The sequence below is a fragment of the Hydra vulgaris genome, chromosome 02, assembly GCF_038396675.1.
Source record: "Hydra vulgaris chromosome 02, alternate assembly HydraT2T_AEP".
Lineage (NCBI taxonomy): Eukaryota > Metazoa > Cnidaria > Hydrozoa > Anthoathecata > Hydridae > Hydra > Hydra vulgaris.
This window is the reverse complement of record NC_088921.1, coordinates 21,047,222-21,062,462: the sequence shown is the minus strand read 5'-3', so window position 1 is coordinate 21,062,462 and position 15,241 is coordinate 21,047,222. Positions and strand designations below refer to the sequence as shown.

Below are 15,241 nucleotides of genomic sequence, written 5' to 3'. Positions count from 1 at the left end.
TAGTTTCGGGTCAATAATACTAATTTTTATTTGTGTTTTCTTGTTTACTGAACTATAGATTCGATCAATACGACTCCTATAGGACTTATCTTTCTTTTCAAATGTGTATTCTTTTTTTATAGGGTTCGTTTTACGAAATAGATCTATTAAGTTGTGGTTTTCAGTAAAATTGTTTAAATTAACTTTCCCTAGGGTATTGTTTTTATTTAGCTCGGCTCCCTCCATCTCTATCAAGGAATGGGTTTTCGACCATGTTAAAGTCTCCAACGAGAAAAAAGAAAGTTAGAGTTTCGGACATGTTTATTTAATGAGCCGAAGAAGATTTCTTTTTCCTGAGGCTCGTTAGGTCAGTAAATATTTATTATCCTTATATACAGTTTATTAAGTTTGACGTTAGCTGCTAGGATCCTTCCATTTTTGTCACGAGAGATTTCACTAAAAGGGCTTTCATGTTTACTAAGGATCGCTACACCACGTTCCTTTGCATTTCCGTTGTTCCATATTGACAGAACCTCCACTTTTAGCTTTCCATTCCTTTGTCCAAAGGTTTTGTTTTTCTATGGTGCAGTGAGTTTCTTGCATACATATCAGGTCGCAGTCTACATTTAGGAAAAAATTTATAACATTGTGTCTCTTACAATCATTATTTAAACCGTTTACATTAAAAGAGATAATTTTGATTGCCATGACTAAAACCTAAATTTTTTTTTATTTTTTTTATTTTGTTTTTTATGGATTTTTTATTTTTATTGGCTTTTAAAAGTTTTATATTTTTATTTGTATAAATATATATATATATATTTTTTTAAATTTTATATTTCCATATCATTTAGTTTATTATTATTATTTATTTGATATTGGGTACTAATCATGTGTTCATATTTTGGGTTTGTTTCGGGACATTTCCTTTCCGAATTAATATTAGAGTCTATATTGGATTTTTTTAAAGTTAACATTTTTGAGTCAAGCTGAGTTGTTTTTCTTTTCAGTGCCTTTTCTTGGGCATCTACGCAAGTTTCATCTTGTTCCATATCTTCATTTTGGTTAATTTCTGGACGGGGTGTGTCTACTTCTTCCATTTTCTTATTTTCATTAATTTCAAGATTAAGCTTTTTGCTTTGTATCACATCCATGCTTTGAGTAAGATTGTTATCGTATTTAGGCATTTTATATTCAAAGTTTAGATTTGTTTTTTCAGGTTGGAGGTTTTCCCCAGACTCCTTTGTGTTTATATAATTTTCTTTTTCTTTTTCGTTTATTGTTATACACTCAGTGGTTTCATTTTGGGAGGTTAGTTGGTTTTTGATCTCCGTCCCAGTTAATTTAGGTTCATCTTTATTATTAACATTATAAGTGCTATTTGTGGGATTATTTTTCATAGCAGGGTTGTTTTCCTGTCCAGTATATATGATTCTAACTTTATATCCCTCTATTTCAATAATTTTGGGTATGGGTTTTTCGATTTTATCCATAACCGCTGTTAAAATACCCGTGTAGTATTGAGTTTTGTTCTTTGGAGTTGCTTTCATTACGGATCGGGAGTAGATATGTTTCCCGTGGCCTAACTTCTCCAAAGCTTCCCCGACAATAAATCCTTTATATTCTAGAGGTAGACCCAACACAGACACAGTAACACGCTCGCTCGGATGTCTGGTAGGGGTTGAATTAGTAAAGCGATGGTGGAAACCTTTAATATCCAGTCCCATTTCTAGCAGTTTGTTTTTTGTTTTGTCATTTTTTAATGTTAATTCAATAATTGAATCATTCCTTATTAGCTGAACTCCATCAATATCCTTATCTAATTCGTTTTCCTCTAAAGCTATAAGCACATCTTCGATGTTCAACTGGTGTTGTAGTTCACTAAGTAAAGTCTTATTTAATTGCCTAAGATGTTGTTTTGGTTGTGTTGGTTTTATAACTTGGGCATATGAACGCGTCATACTCCCGATTGCGTTAAAATCCATATTTTCTTGCGCAGGTTTTAACATTTTTGGTGTTATAATTATATAAAGTCACTAGCGTATAAAAACACTAGAGGCTAGTAGTAAAAAAAAACTAGTTTGATTTATAACAAATTAATGTGAAAAACTATACTAAACTATACTATAAGCCAATAAGCCTTAGAAATTATAAATACTCATAGGTATTTATATAAAGAACGCTGTCTCCTCTAAAACCGGTACCCGATCTTAGCCATTAGGCCGAGAAGCGATAACTGAACACTGCAGACATAGTCGGACTGACGCCGTCTTCAACAATGTACTTGTGGTTTGAATTAGAACGTCTAATCATTTTCGTCGTCGTCATCATCAGCAGCATCATCAGCAGCAGCAGCTGAGACCATTAGCGATGTTAGACACTCTGAAAGTGAAGATATTTTCTTTTTTCCAATCTGGGCCGCGCTCAGCAGTAGTGCAAAGCCGAGGCAACCCGTGGTCAGGGCAAGGTAAACCTATGATCCCATGACCTAATGCCAAAAATCAGATTAATATATGAGCCGGACTGTGCCGGCGTACCAGATATTAAACTGATAAGAACAGATACTTTTTTTTTTTTTTTTTTTTTTTTTTTACCAACCAACTAGAGTGACCTGAAGCTGAAACCAGACTTACACAGGGCCCTAGAAGATAGGTTTATTTTTTATTTGTTTGGAAATGTAAATATTTTTTATTGCCTAATTAAAGGTAATTAATGTAGCTACAAAGCCATTTATAATAAAGTTTTATATATATGTTTTAAGATAAGTAAAGATATTTGTTTGGTTTTAGTATGGTTTTATAATTTTTATTATTTATTTTTTTTTAAATTTAATTTTGTAATTCTAAATGCTTTTTTATTTTTTATTTTTGTTTTTCTGAGACATTTTTCAATACCATTCGTCTCGGTTATTTATAAAAGTTTTTGGATTTTGACTTTGTTCTCGTTTAGCATCCTCCATTGCCTTCCGTCTAGCTATTTTTTCTTCTTCATATAACTTTCGTTTTGCTAATTTTTGTTCTTCATATTCCTGTCGTCTTTCAAGTTTTTCTTTTTCGTACTCAGCTCTTCGATATCGAACATACCTTTTCAGATCTTCTTCACTGCACCTATTTTTGTTAAAACCGTTAAAAAAGTTTGCGTTAAAACACCATAAATCGTGGTAACTCATGGTTTCAAATTCTTTTGGTAGTTCAACTCCGGATACATCAATTTCTTTTCTTACGTGTCTATTATCATAGTAATGGTTTTCTATCGCTTGGTCTATATTTATTTCTTCGGATGGTATGTTAACTTCTTCCTCTACGTCTTCTTCATTGTTAGTTTTTTTACTGTTTTGATTTTGTGTAAGGGTTTCAGTATTTATTGATAATTTGACTTTCTTGGTACTTGTTGGTGTTGGTTTTTATTTCAAAAATTTTATCGTTGGTTTTAATTATCTCAACAACATCTTTGTAGTAAAAGGGAAGGTCATTAATTGATTTTGGAAAGTTGTTTCTGGTTAGAAACAACCATTGGGGGTAATTGGTTTTTGCTCTTCTAGTTAGGTGGTGGGCTAAATAGTAGTTTTGGATGAAACAAGACTCGTGAGAGTTATCTTGTTCCTTTATTAAAAAAATATTTTTGGTTCGGAGGGCTAAGCACTGATTTTTGGTATCAAGGATGCCTAGTCCTCCTTTATTAATGGGTATATTTAAGATGTCATATTTTAATGAATGCGCGTATTCGCTTTGCCAGAGGTACGCGGATATTTCTTTTTTTATTTGTTTAGAAATTGTTTCGCTGATTGGGAAGCCGTTGGCCACGAACCATACCTTTGAGAGTGCAAGAGTGTTTACAAAAACACCCTTGCATCTCAAAGATATGTTCCGGTATTTGAAGCTTTTGATTTTTTTCCTAAAGCTTTCAACGGCTTTCTTCCAATTCACGCTAGCGGTGTAAGCTAGGTCGGTGTGGAAGGTTATTCCTAAAATTTTGATGCCGGTGGCGTTGCACCAGTTGATGTTGAAACATTTTTGTTTCAACACTCTGGCTGTGTTTTCGTAGTGGATGTGATTGAAGCCACCCAACGCCAGGCCTTTGGTTTTGTTTTTGTTTATGTTTGAGCCTGAGGCTTCCTCGAAGTCGTCTAGCGTTTTAAAAACGCATTCGATCGACTTTGGGTTCCTCAGGAACATCGTGGTGTCATCTGCATATTGGGAGACTTTTAATTTGTTTTTAGTTCCTGGAAGAGGAATGCCGTCCACATCAGGATTGTTTCTGATGTCTAGGGCCAGCGACTCCACAACCAGGCAGTAAAGCATAAGGGATATCGGGTCGCCTTGGCGAACTCCTCTGCTTATACTGAACGGCTTGCTCATGTAGCCGTTATTCAAAATAATAGATTGGGTGTTTTTCATTGTTTGTTCAATGGCGCTAATAAATTTTTTGCCTAGATTGAATTTCTGAAGTGTTTTGACCAGGAAGCTCCTGTCGATTTTGTCGTAGGCTTTTTCCTGGTCAATTGTAATCAGGACACCATCGATGTTTTTCTCGTTAGTATATTGTATTAAATCTCTAACCAGACAAATGTTGGAGAATATGTTTCTTCCCGGTACCGAGCACGTTTGCGACGGTCCGAGGATAGTGTTGAGTACCTTTGATAGCCTCAAGGCGAGGGCTTTTGTGGCTATTTTATAGTCCGCGCACAGCAGGGATATCGGTCGCCAGTTCTGCAGCGCAGTTAGGTCTCCTTCTTTAGGAAGAAGACTTATCAGCGCCGTTCTTTGGGACCATGACAGCTCGTTGTTTACTTCGAAGACGTTAGCGTTCATGAGAACGGTTAGTTCTTCTCCGTAAACATCCCAGCATTCTTGATAGAATTCTACTGGGAGGCCGTCTATCCCTGGTGTTTTGCCTTTGTTTAAAGACATGGCCGCGTTTAAAAGCTCCTCACTGCTAAACGGGATGTTTAAAAACGCATTTTGATTATCCGAGAGCGAACTCGTAATGTTTTTTAAAAATTGGTTTTGCTTTTCTGTATTCAGCTTTTTTGCTTTGTATAAGTTTTTGTAAAATTTTCTGATTGTTTCTATTACATGAACGGTGTCCGTTTGCATGACATCGCCATCTTTAATTTGGTTTAGAACTTTTTTCTTTTGGTTATTTTTTTCCATATGAAGGAGAGCTTTGGAAGGTTTTTCACCCTCCTCTGCCAGGGTTTGCTTCGTTCTGACGAAAACGCCCCCGTCGCAGACGAGTTCTTGAAGCTCAGAATTTAGGTCTTCAAGTGTTTCCAAGTCTCTTTCTGGTTTTTGGTTTTCAATTTCAATTTGTTTTCGAATGTTATTTTGTTTGCATTTTAGTTCGCGCTTTTTTCTTTTAGATGTTTCTATAGCAATCAACTTTATGCGGGATTTTGTAATATCCCACCATTGATTGCTATTGAGGTAATTGTTTTTATTATTTTTTTCTTGTTCAAAATCGCTTTTTAGTTTCGCTTTAAAAGCGTGGTCGCTTAATAGAGAAACATTTAGGTGCCAAAAGCCCGGGCCTCTCTCACTCTTGTTATCGAGTATAAAAGTACAGCCGAAGGCTCTGTGATCACTCAGTATGTTCTCTATTGTGGCGCATTCACAGTTCCTCGAGGTCGTCAAAGGAACATAGATTCTATCGATTCTACTTTTGAAACTTTTGTCTGGCTTTTCATAGGTAAAGTCAACTTTGTTTGGATTACTCTTGCGAAATACGTCTACTAAATCAAATTTTTCGCAAAAGTATCTCAAATTGACTCTACCCACAGTATTATTTTTGTTAAAGAGATCCCCTCCCTCCCTGTCTAAATGGGGGTTTTCAACCATGTTAAAGTCACCCGCGAGGATCATATAATCCGATCCTCGCGCGTGCTTTTTAACCTGTTTAAAAAAATTTTCTCTATGTTGCGGATCATTAGGTCCGTATATATTAATTATTCTTATTGTTGTGTGTTTTTGAGAGAAACTGGCAGCAAGAATTCTCCCGCTGTCGTCTTGGCTAATTTCGTTAAATATATGTTCATTTTTAGATAGAATGGCAACACCCCGCTCTTTTTGGTTTCCGTTATTCCAAATAGAGCTACCATTTGTTTGGTGTTTCCATTCTAAACTCCATTTGTTGTTGCTTTCTTCGGTACTATGCGTTTCTTGCAAGCATATCACGTCATAGTCCGAATTATTGAGGAATCGAAATATTTTGTTACGTTTGGTCTCGGTTTGGAGACCATTCACGTTCAGCGTTAGAATTCTTACTTCCATTTTTCATGACAAAGTTTTTTTTATAAGATTGAATTAAACAAAAGAAATTCTTATTGAAAATATAAAATCACACACTTAGGTTGGCTAATAATAAATCAAATTTCGTGAAGAAGTAAATAAAATAATAAATTAAAAGACTCTCACCGCACCCCAAGCCGGTGGTTTACATTTCCGTGCGCTGTTCTCCTTTTCGCTCGTGCTTCTCTTTTCGTTTTTCGTTGCGTTTTTCTTTTTCTGTTCAGTTCCAGGCAAGTTCCGTCGTCATTGCTAGCTTTGTCCTCTTCGATAGTCTCAGCTCCACTGCACGATGATGCGTCAGTCATACCTTGGTCGCTATGGGTTTCTTGGATATCGATGGGAAGGACTTCAGAGGACTCCTCTTTGGTTGATAAATAAGGTGAGTCAGGAGTTACGGTAGAGGTAGCTATCGGTTGGGTGGTGCAGGGTGTTTCAGACGCTTGCGGTGCTGTCGAGATTTTTGTTGATAGTTCTTCAACTATGTGGTCGGCCGGAATTAAGGCCATTGCTTGGGTCGGTTGATCTTTGTTAACCGAGGTTATAGGCTGTGCTACTGTGGCTGTTGGAAATTGCCCAGTCTGGTTGTTATGCTGAGTTCTGACGTTGTAGCCGTCTATTTTCAGATGAGTTGGAATGGGTCTCGGCATGTCTTCCATCACCGCCACAAGGATTCCCGAGTAGTAGAGTAATCCACTCACGGGAGTTTTCCTCATGACAGGCTTTGTATACACATGCCTGCCATAACCCAAACGCTCAAAGGTTTTTCCAACGATCAGGTTTTTGTCCTCAATGGGAAGGCCAAACACAGAAACATGAATTCTGGAGGTTGGCGCCCTTTCAGGGTTTGATTTATAAAAGATGTGATGGAAACGGTTAATAACAAGTCCCCTCTCTAATAAGAGGTTCCTTGTTGTCTCCGTCCTCATCACGATTTCCAAAATAGAATTGTTATGAATTAATTGCAAACCTTCGAGGTCGGCTGCCATTCCTTCTTTTTCTAGTGACATCAAAATTTCTGTAATGGTTGTTTTTTTTTGAAGCCTGCATAACAGGGTTTTTGGTAACATCTTTTTCGTTTCATAAACATCATTATTTTCTATATTTTCCGCAGAAGATTTAGCTGCGTTAGCGTAACTTTTTTTTTTGGTTGGTCCGTTAAGGTCCGCAGATTTCAAATTTTTGGGCAGGGCTTCCGCCTGCTTTGTTTTCGGATGGTTCCCATCGTCCGCTTCGCTGTGTTGATCGTCTGAAGAACTGTATTCGATGTTGACGTCGACAAACAGCTTTCCTTCCGCAACCAATTTCATTCGTTCTAGAGATCTTTTCGCGATTTCATCGGTATTTGCAGCCATTGAAAAATGCCAATGCAAAAACCTCCTTTTTAAAAATAAATTTCCAAAAAACCACTAAAAATATAAATTCCATTTTAAATATCGCTGTCTCGGCTAAAATCACGAACAGATACTACCCTTGATCTTAGCCATTAGGCCGAGAAGCGATAACTGAACACTGCAGACATAGTCGGACTGACGCCGTCTTCAACAATGTACTTGTGGTTTGAATTAGAACGTCTAATCATTTTCGTCGTCGTCATCATCAGCAGCATCATCAGCAGCAGCAGCTGAGACCATTAGCGATGTTAGACACTCTGAAAGTGAAGATATTTTCTTTTTTCCAATCTGGGCCGCGCTCAGCAGTAGTGCAAAGCCGAGGCAACCCGTGGTCAGGGCAAGGTAAACCTATGATCCCATGACCTAATGCCAAAAATCAGATTAATATATGAGCCGGACTGTGCCGGCGTACCAGATATTAAACTGATAAGAACAGATACTTTTTTTTTTTTTTTTTTTTTTTTTTTTTTTTTTTTTTATCTACTTTCTAGTCCAAGGCACTGGAAGGCAGTTTAATTTTATATTTTTTGTTTATTTATATAATTTTGTGGTTTTATGTTTTTGTTTTATAGTTTTGTATTTTTATTTTTGTTTTAATGTTTTATATTTTTATTGGGTCATCAAGGGTTTAAAAAGTAACTCTTGGATGTGACTTATTATTTCTTGTAACAGTTTCTTTTTATTATTATTAAATATATTTTTAATTTATTTGGTACTTTAAATGAATTTAGAATTTTTTGCTTTGAATATAGTTGTTTCTGTAGGGATATATTTTGTTATTCTTGTAGTTTTTACTTTTTTTGTTTTTTTATTTGGTTTATTTGTTTTCTTTGACGTCTATCCTCTTGCTTTAATTCATGGTCTTTAATAAATGTAAAAAATTCTTTTTTTCGTTGGTCCCATTCTGCTATTTTATGAGCAACATACTTTTTTGTTTCTTCAAGTGGACAGTCCTCTTCGTTATAGTTTTTGAATTCTTTTTTGTTATATGAATACATCTCGCCTGAATCCATATTTTTAAAACTAACTGGCGTTATTATTCCTTTTCTTTTTTGTTCGTTTTCAAGTGCTTTATAGTTACGGAGTTCTGACACGTATTGGTCCCATTCAGCTTTTTTATAATCCTTAAGTTTTTGTAGGTCTTCTTCGCTACAGTTATATCTGTCAAAGTTTTTAAATAAACTCCAGTTACGTTCTACCATTTCTAAATGGTTCATACCGTCAAGCTCATCAGGTATATTTATTTCTCCATCTTCAGTTTCAGTTGTTAGTATATTTTCGTTTTTACTACATTCACTTAATTTACTCTCAACATTTTCAGTATCTTGAGTTACTTCATCGTTTTGGATTGCAATCGTTTCTGGTTCTGTGTTGTCTTTGGTCGGAATTGATGTTTCTTTGTTAGGAATTGATTCTTTAGTTGATTCTTTCTCTTGTTCGAGTTTTTCTATTTTTTCGCTTGATGATAGTTTTTGAGTTTTGTTCAGATTATTATCCGGTAGTTGTTGCCCAGTATATATTGTTCTAACATTATACCCCCTTATACTTAGATTTCTAGGTATTGGTTTTAACAGGTTATCAATAATAACCACTAAAATACCAGAGAAATATGGTGTTCCATTCTTTGGTGTTGTTTTGAACACGGGTCTGGTGTGAATGTGCTTACCATATCCTAATTCCTCCAGCGCCATTCCTACTGGAAACGCCTTTTTTTCTAGCGGAAGACCGATAACGGACACCGCGACACGTTTACTTATGTTTCGGGTCGGTGTTGAGTTATAAAAGCGGTGTATTACACCGTTGACACAGAGACCCTTTTCTTGGAGCAATGATTTGGCTTTGCCAGTTTTCATGACCAGTTCGATCATTGTTCCGCTACGGATTATTTGAAAACCTTCTAGGTCTTTATCTAAACCAGCATCTTCAAGAGCCGATAGAACATCGAGCTCTGTAATGTTCTTAGTAATATGACTCAAAAGAGTCCTACTAAGAATGCTGTATCTATTAGGTTGATTTTTAATTGAAGATGAAATTGCTTGAGAATAGCTTTTATTGATGGCGCTAATGCTTATGTTACCAGTATCATTTTCTATTGCAGTTGTAATCATATTAGTAATACACTATGTGTATCATATAGTAAACAAACTCTCGGTCACACAATACCACTCAAAATAAACACTCTCACTCCTCCCAACCTTCTACAAACTAAAGTTGCCTTACAGACAACCCGTTGTAGGGGCAGGGTAAACTCTCAAATACTATAAGAGGCACGTAGACCTCACCAAAAGTAATCAGCTGCTCAATTATACACCTAATGTCTAAGAATCAAGAACAGATACTACACTTGATCTTAGCCATTAGGCCGAGAAGCGATAACTGAACACTGCAGACATAGTCGGACTGACGCCGTCTTCAACAATGTACTTGTGGTTTGAATTAGAACGTCTAATCATTTTCGTCGTCGTCATCATCAGCAGCATCATCAGCAGCAGCAGCTGAGACCATTAGCGATGTTAGACACTCTGAAAGTGAAGATATTTTCTTTTTTCCAATCTGGGCCGCGCTCAGCAGTAGTGCAAAGCCGAGGCAACCCGTGGTCAGGGCAAGGTAAACCTATGATCCCATGACCTAATGCCAAAAATCAGATTAATATATGAGCCGGACTGTGCCGGCGTACCAGATATTAAACTGATAAGAACAGATACTTTTTTTTTTTTTGAACTACCTACTAGTCAAAGGCGTTAGAAGGCAGTTTTAATTTTATATTTTTTGTTTATTAATTAAATTTTATGGTTTTATATTTTGTTTTTGTGTTTTATATTTTTATTTTTGTTTTCATTTTATTTTAGTTTTACTGAGTTATTAAGAGTTTAGAAAGTATCTCTAGGAGATGACTTAATAACAATTGTTACAGTTATTATTTTGTTTTATTATATTTGTAATACGTTTTGGAATAGTTTAATATATAATTAAAATAGGTTATAGTTTATTCAATCAGTTTTTGCCTTTTTTCTTTTTTTATTAGATTTAGTTGTAATTTATTCTGTCTTTCCTTTTGTTTTTTTTCGTGGTCTTTAATAAACATAGTAAATTCTTTTCTTCGTTGATCCCATTCCGCTTTTTTATGTGCTACGTATTTTTCTTCATCATCAGTTGAATAGTCTTCTTCGTAATAGTTTTTAAATTCTTTTTTATTATAAGAATACATTTCGCCTGAATCCATAGCTTTAAAAGAAATTGGCGTCAACATCCCTTTTCTTTGTTGCTTTTTTTCTAGTGCTCTGTAGTTACGACGCTCTGACTCGTACTCGTCCCACTCAGCCTTTTTATACCTCTTTAGTTTATTTAATTCTTCTTCGGAGCAGTTATATCTGTCAAAATTTTTAAAAGCTTTCCAGTTAAATTCTACTATTTCTAAATGGTTCATGTCCTCAAGTTCTTCAAGTATGGTAATTTCTCCTTCTTCTAAATCTTCTGTTGATATATTATCCATAACACCTCTTTCAGTTGTGATATTGTTTTCACTTTTAGTACTTTGAGGTGCTAAATCATTTGGATTTGCTACCTTTATTGGTTCCGCTGTTTCTATGTTTACAGTTGATTTTTCTTTATTAATTAATGTTTCATTTAGTTCTTTTTTCTCTATTTCAGGTCCGATTTTACTATCCGTTGATTCCTTCTCTACTCTATCAGTTAATGGTGTTTTTTGTGTTTCTATTTCGTTTAGATTAGCTTTTGGTTGATCTTGTCCTGTATAGACGATTCTAAGATTATATCCCCTTAGTCTTAGGTTTCGAGGAATTGGTTTTAAGATGTTGTCAATAATGACAACTAAAATGCCAGAAAAGTACGGTGTTTTATTCTTTGGTGTTTTTTTAAACACTGGTCTTGTGTGAATATGTTTACCATAGCCTAAGTCTTCAAGCGCTTTCCCGACTGGAAACTCCTTTTTTTCTAGAGGTAATCCAATAACGGATACCGCAATACGTTTGCTAATATTTCGAGTTGGAGTTGAGTTATGAAAACGATGTATTACACCGTTAACACAAAGACCTTTATCTTGGAGCAACGATTTTGCTCTGTCGGATTTCATGACCAGCTCAATCATAGTTCCGTTACGAATAATCTGGAATCCCTCCAGATCATCATCTAGACCTGCATCTTCGATAGCCGACAGAATATCAAGCTCTGAACAATTTTGAGTCTTATGACACAAAAGAGTCCTACTTAAAACGCTGTACTTAATCGGTTGGTTCGATGATTTAATAGCTTGACAATAGCTTTTAGTGGTGGCAATACTGCCTATATTGTCCGTATCAGTTTCTAATGAATTTGTATCCATACTAGTAATACACTACGTGTACTAACTACTCTTTTTCCTCTCGGTCACTCAAAAAACACTCTAATAGTTCACACAACCTTCAACAAACTAAAGTTGCCTTACAGGCAACCCGTTGTAGAGGTAGGGTAAACTTCTTAATACACACTAAAAGGCACGTAGACCTCACCAAGAGCAATCACTAGCTCAATTAGATACCTAATGACTAAGAATCAAGAACAGATACTACACTTGATCTTAGCCATTAGGCCGAGAAGCGATAACTGAACACTGCAGACATAGTCGGACTGACGCCGTCTTCAACAATGTACTTGTGGTTTGAATTAGAACGTCTAATCATTTTCGTCGTCGTCATCATCAGCAGCATCATCAGCAGCAGCAGCTGAGACCATTAGCAATGTTAGACACTCTGAAAGTGAAGATATTTTCTTTTTTCCAATCTAAGCCGCGCTCAGCAGTAGTGCAAAGCCGAGGCAACCCGTGGTCAGGGCAAGGTAAACCTATGATCCCATGACCTAATGCCAAAAATCAGATTAATATATGAGCCGGACTGTGCCGGCGTACCAGATATTAAACTGATAAGAACAGATACTTTTTTTTTCTTTACAATGTAATTCATGTAAAAAAAATATTTTACAAAGAAACCGTGATATTTACAAAAGATTTTCGTTTAAATAACACAATAAATCAATATATTTTTAACTACAATGATGAAATATTTATATTTAAAAATTACTTTCAAGAATTTGCGGCTTTTTCAAACACAAAACAAAAATAAATGTAAAACAAAATTTTAACTTAAAACTGAAAATTTTAAAACCGCAAGGTAAACAAACAAACAATAAAGGAATTATTATAATTAAAAAAGCCAAAGTAAAATTTACGTTTTTTGTGAAGACATTATTTATAAAGATTTGCTAAATAAAACAAAAAAATAATATAGGGCCCACTAGTTTTTAGTTATAAATAAATATTTATACATATTTATAAAAATGTTTTATAAATCCAAAATAAAGTCAAAGTGGTTAATTGAATTTTAAATTTTTGTTTTTTTCTTTTTGCGGATTTTATTAAAACAAAAACAAAAACAAGAATAAAACGAAAGCGAGAACGAAAATTCGAAAGTTAAAACCGCAAAATATGTAATAACATAATTTATAACATAATTACAAAATATATATTACAACACAACAAACACTTATATACTTGAGTATAAATTAAAAAAGAAAGAGAAAGTCATGTTTATAATATATTTGGCTGGCCATTAAGCCGGGCATTTAAAAAATAAACGCATGACCGTCACACCACAAGGCTGCTGGGGTCATGCTTTTCCGTTTCACTAGTTTAAAATAAATAGTGCTGGCCATTAAGCCATGCATTTAAAAAATAAACACATGTCCGTCGCACCCACAGGGCTACTGGGGACATGCTTTTCGTAAATATATGTACATATACTAGGAAATGGGAGATCATTTCAATATGGTTGTTTCTTTATATAGTAAACACGAGATCTTGCTCGTTTTGTTTAGATATTGCATCGTTAATGGAAAACAAAGTATGAAACTTTTCAACATTGTTTTCACGTTTATATTTCTCATATTTTATTTTCCATATATATTTAATTTCTTTAATAATGTTTTTAATTATTTTGGGTGGGGAGAGGATTTTACTTTCCATTACTCTTATGTTTCTTGAGCGCCATATTTCAGTAGTTATAATGTTTGTTATGGTTGTAACTAGTTTTGCTTTTGGGTCAAATCTCGCTAATTTCTCAATGTTTAAATAAAAGAGGACCTGAATGGTGTTGAAGTTTGTCTGCGGCAGAAGTTTCTCGTAAACAAACTTCAAACCACACCAAACCGCTCGAGCAACTTTGCAATATACAAAAGGGTGTAATGTATTTTCGTTTTGGTTGCAGACGAGGCAATTTGTATTGGCTCGCCCGCGGTTTTTAGCCCACAGTTTGCATTTTTCCTTAGTGGGTAAAATGTTTTGGAACAACTTCCACTGAGTGTTTTGGGAAGGCCCTTGGGCGTAAGACCTGAAGCACCTACTCCAGATCTTGTCCCAAGGCATGTTAGTTTCGAAAGTACTTTCCCAGAATGTTTGAGTTTTATTTATATTTAGAAAATCTTCCTGGTCACCCAAGAGAGAGTAAACTTTTTTTGTTGTTATATTTTTTTCTTTAAAAAGATTTTGTTTAGTCTTTAAAAGCTCTACCACATCAACATAATAGAATGGCAGTTCTTTTAAAGATTTGGGAAAGTTTACTCCGGTAAGAAAGTTCCATTGGCTATAACCTTTTTTAGCATATTTGTCTAAAGAGTATGCAAGATAGTATCTTTTTAAATAGAAATTTTCATGAGGACTTAGGTCTTCTCGAAATTGCATGAGATGCTTTAGTCTTAAAGCTGTACATTGCTTTTTGACGTCGAGAATACCTAAGCCACCCTTGTCTATTTTTAAATTTAAGATGTTTCTTTTTATTGGCTCGGCGAAGTTGCTCTGCCACAAATAAATCGAAGTTTCTTTTTTAATAGTTTTTTCATGATTTTTATTCATAGGGAAGACGTTTGCAACATACCAGACCTTTGACAGGGCCAGCGTGTTTACAAACATCCCCTTGCATTTTAATGAAACGTTTCTATATTTAAAGTGTTTTAAAATTTTAGTAAACTTGTCAACAGCTTTATTGAAATTAAATTCAGCTGTCTTTTTTAAGTTGTTAAAAAAGGTTATACCAAGAACTTTCATACCGTCTTGGTTTGACCAGTCGATAACATAGTTTTTAAAATGCAAGCGATCAATTGTGTTCTCGAGTCCCCCCAGCGCAAGGGCTTTAGTTTTTGCGATATTAATGTTTGAGCCTGTTGCATTTTCAAACAATTTTAGCACTGAAAAATTTTCGCTAAGGCATTGGGGGTTTCTGCAAGCTACAGCGGTGTCATCTGCAAATTGCAATACTTTCAAGGAAGTTGTACCAGGGAGTCCGATCCCCTCGATGCCTTGGTTGTGTTTGAACTCGAGGGCAAGTGTTTCCACTGCCACACAGTAAAGCATCAAGGAGATCGGATCCCCCTGTCGAACTCCCCTTTTTATTGGAATGGGCTTGCTCAGGTATCCGTTGTTAGAAATAATTGATTGGGTATTTTTAAAAGATTGCTTAATGGCATTCACAAAATTGTTTCCAAGATTAAATTTTTCTAAAGTTTTAATTAAGAAATCGCGATCCATCTTATCGAAAG

The 15,241-nt window shown here is 35.2% G+C and overlaps 2 non-coding genes and 5 pseudogenes across 2 annotated transcripts; all 7 read right to left on the bottom strand.

Annotated features, from left to right (window-relative positions):
- Positions 1 to 2,387: 2,387 nt before the first annotated feature.
- Positions 2,388 to 2,600, bottom strand: LOC136077328 (U2 spliceosomal RNA; annotated as a pseudogene).
- Positions 2,601 to 7,592: 4,992 nt separating this feature from the next.
- On the bottom strand, positions 7,593 to 7,766 carry LOC136077469 (U2 spliceosomal RNA; annotated as a pseudogene).
- Positions 7,767 to 7,940: 174 nt separating this feature from the next.
- LOC136077353 (U2 spliceosomal RNA) lies at positions 7,941 to 8,169 on the bottom strand (annotated as a pseudogene).
- A 1,694-nt stretch (positions 8,170 to 9,863) lies between these two features.
- LOC136077544 (U2 spliceosomal RNA) lies at positions 9,864 to 10,031 on the bottom strand (annotated as a pseudogene).
- A 174-nt stretch (positions 10,032 to 10,205) lies between these two features.
- LOC136077277 (U2 spliceosomal RNA) lies at positions 10,206 to 10,400 on the bottom strand. Its single transcript, XR_010636997.1, has one exon. It is a non-coding gene; the product is annotated as a U2 spliceosomal RNA (small nuclear RNA).
- A 1,719-nt stretch (positions 10,401 to 12,119) lies between these two features.
- Positions 12,120 to 12,257, bottom strand: LOC136077550 (U2 spliceosomal RNA; annotated as a pseudogene).
- Positions 12,258 to 12,431: 174 nt separating this feature from the next.
- LOC136077285 (U2 spliceosomal RNA) lies at positions 12,432 to 12,628 on the bottom strand. Its single transcript, XR_010637002.1, has one exon. It is a non-coding gene; the product is annotated as a U2 spliceosomal RNA (small nuclear RNA).
- Between the last annotated feature and the right edge of the window lie 2,613 nt (positions 12,629 to 15,241).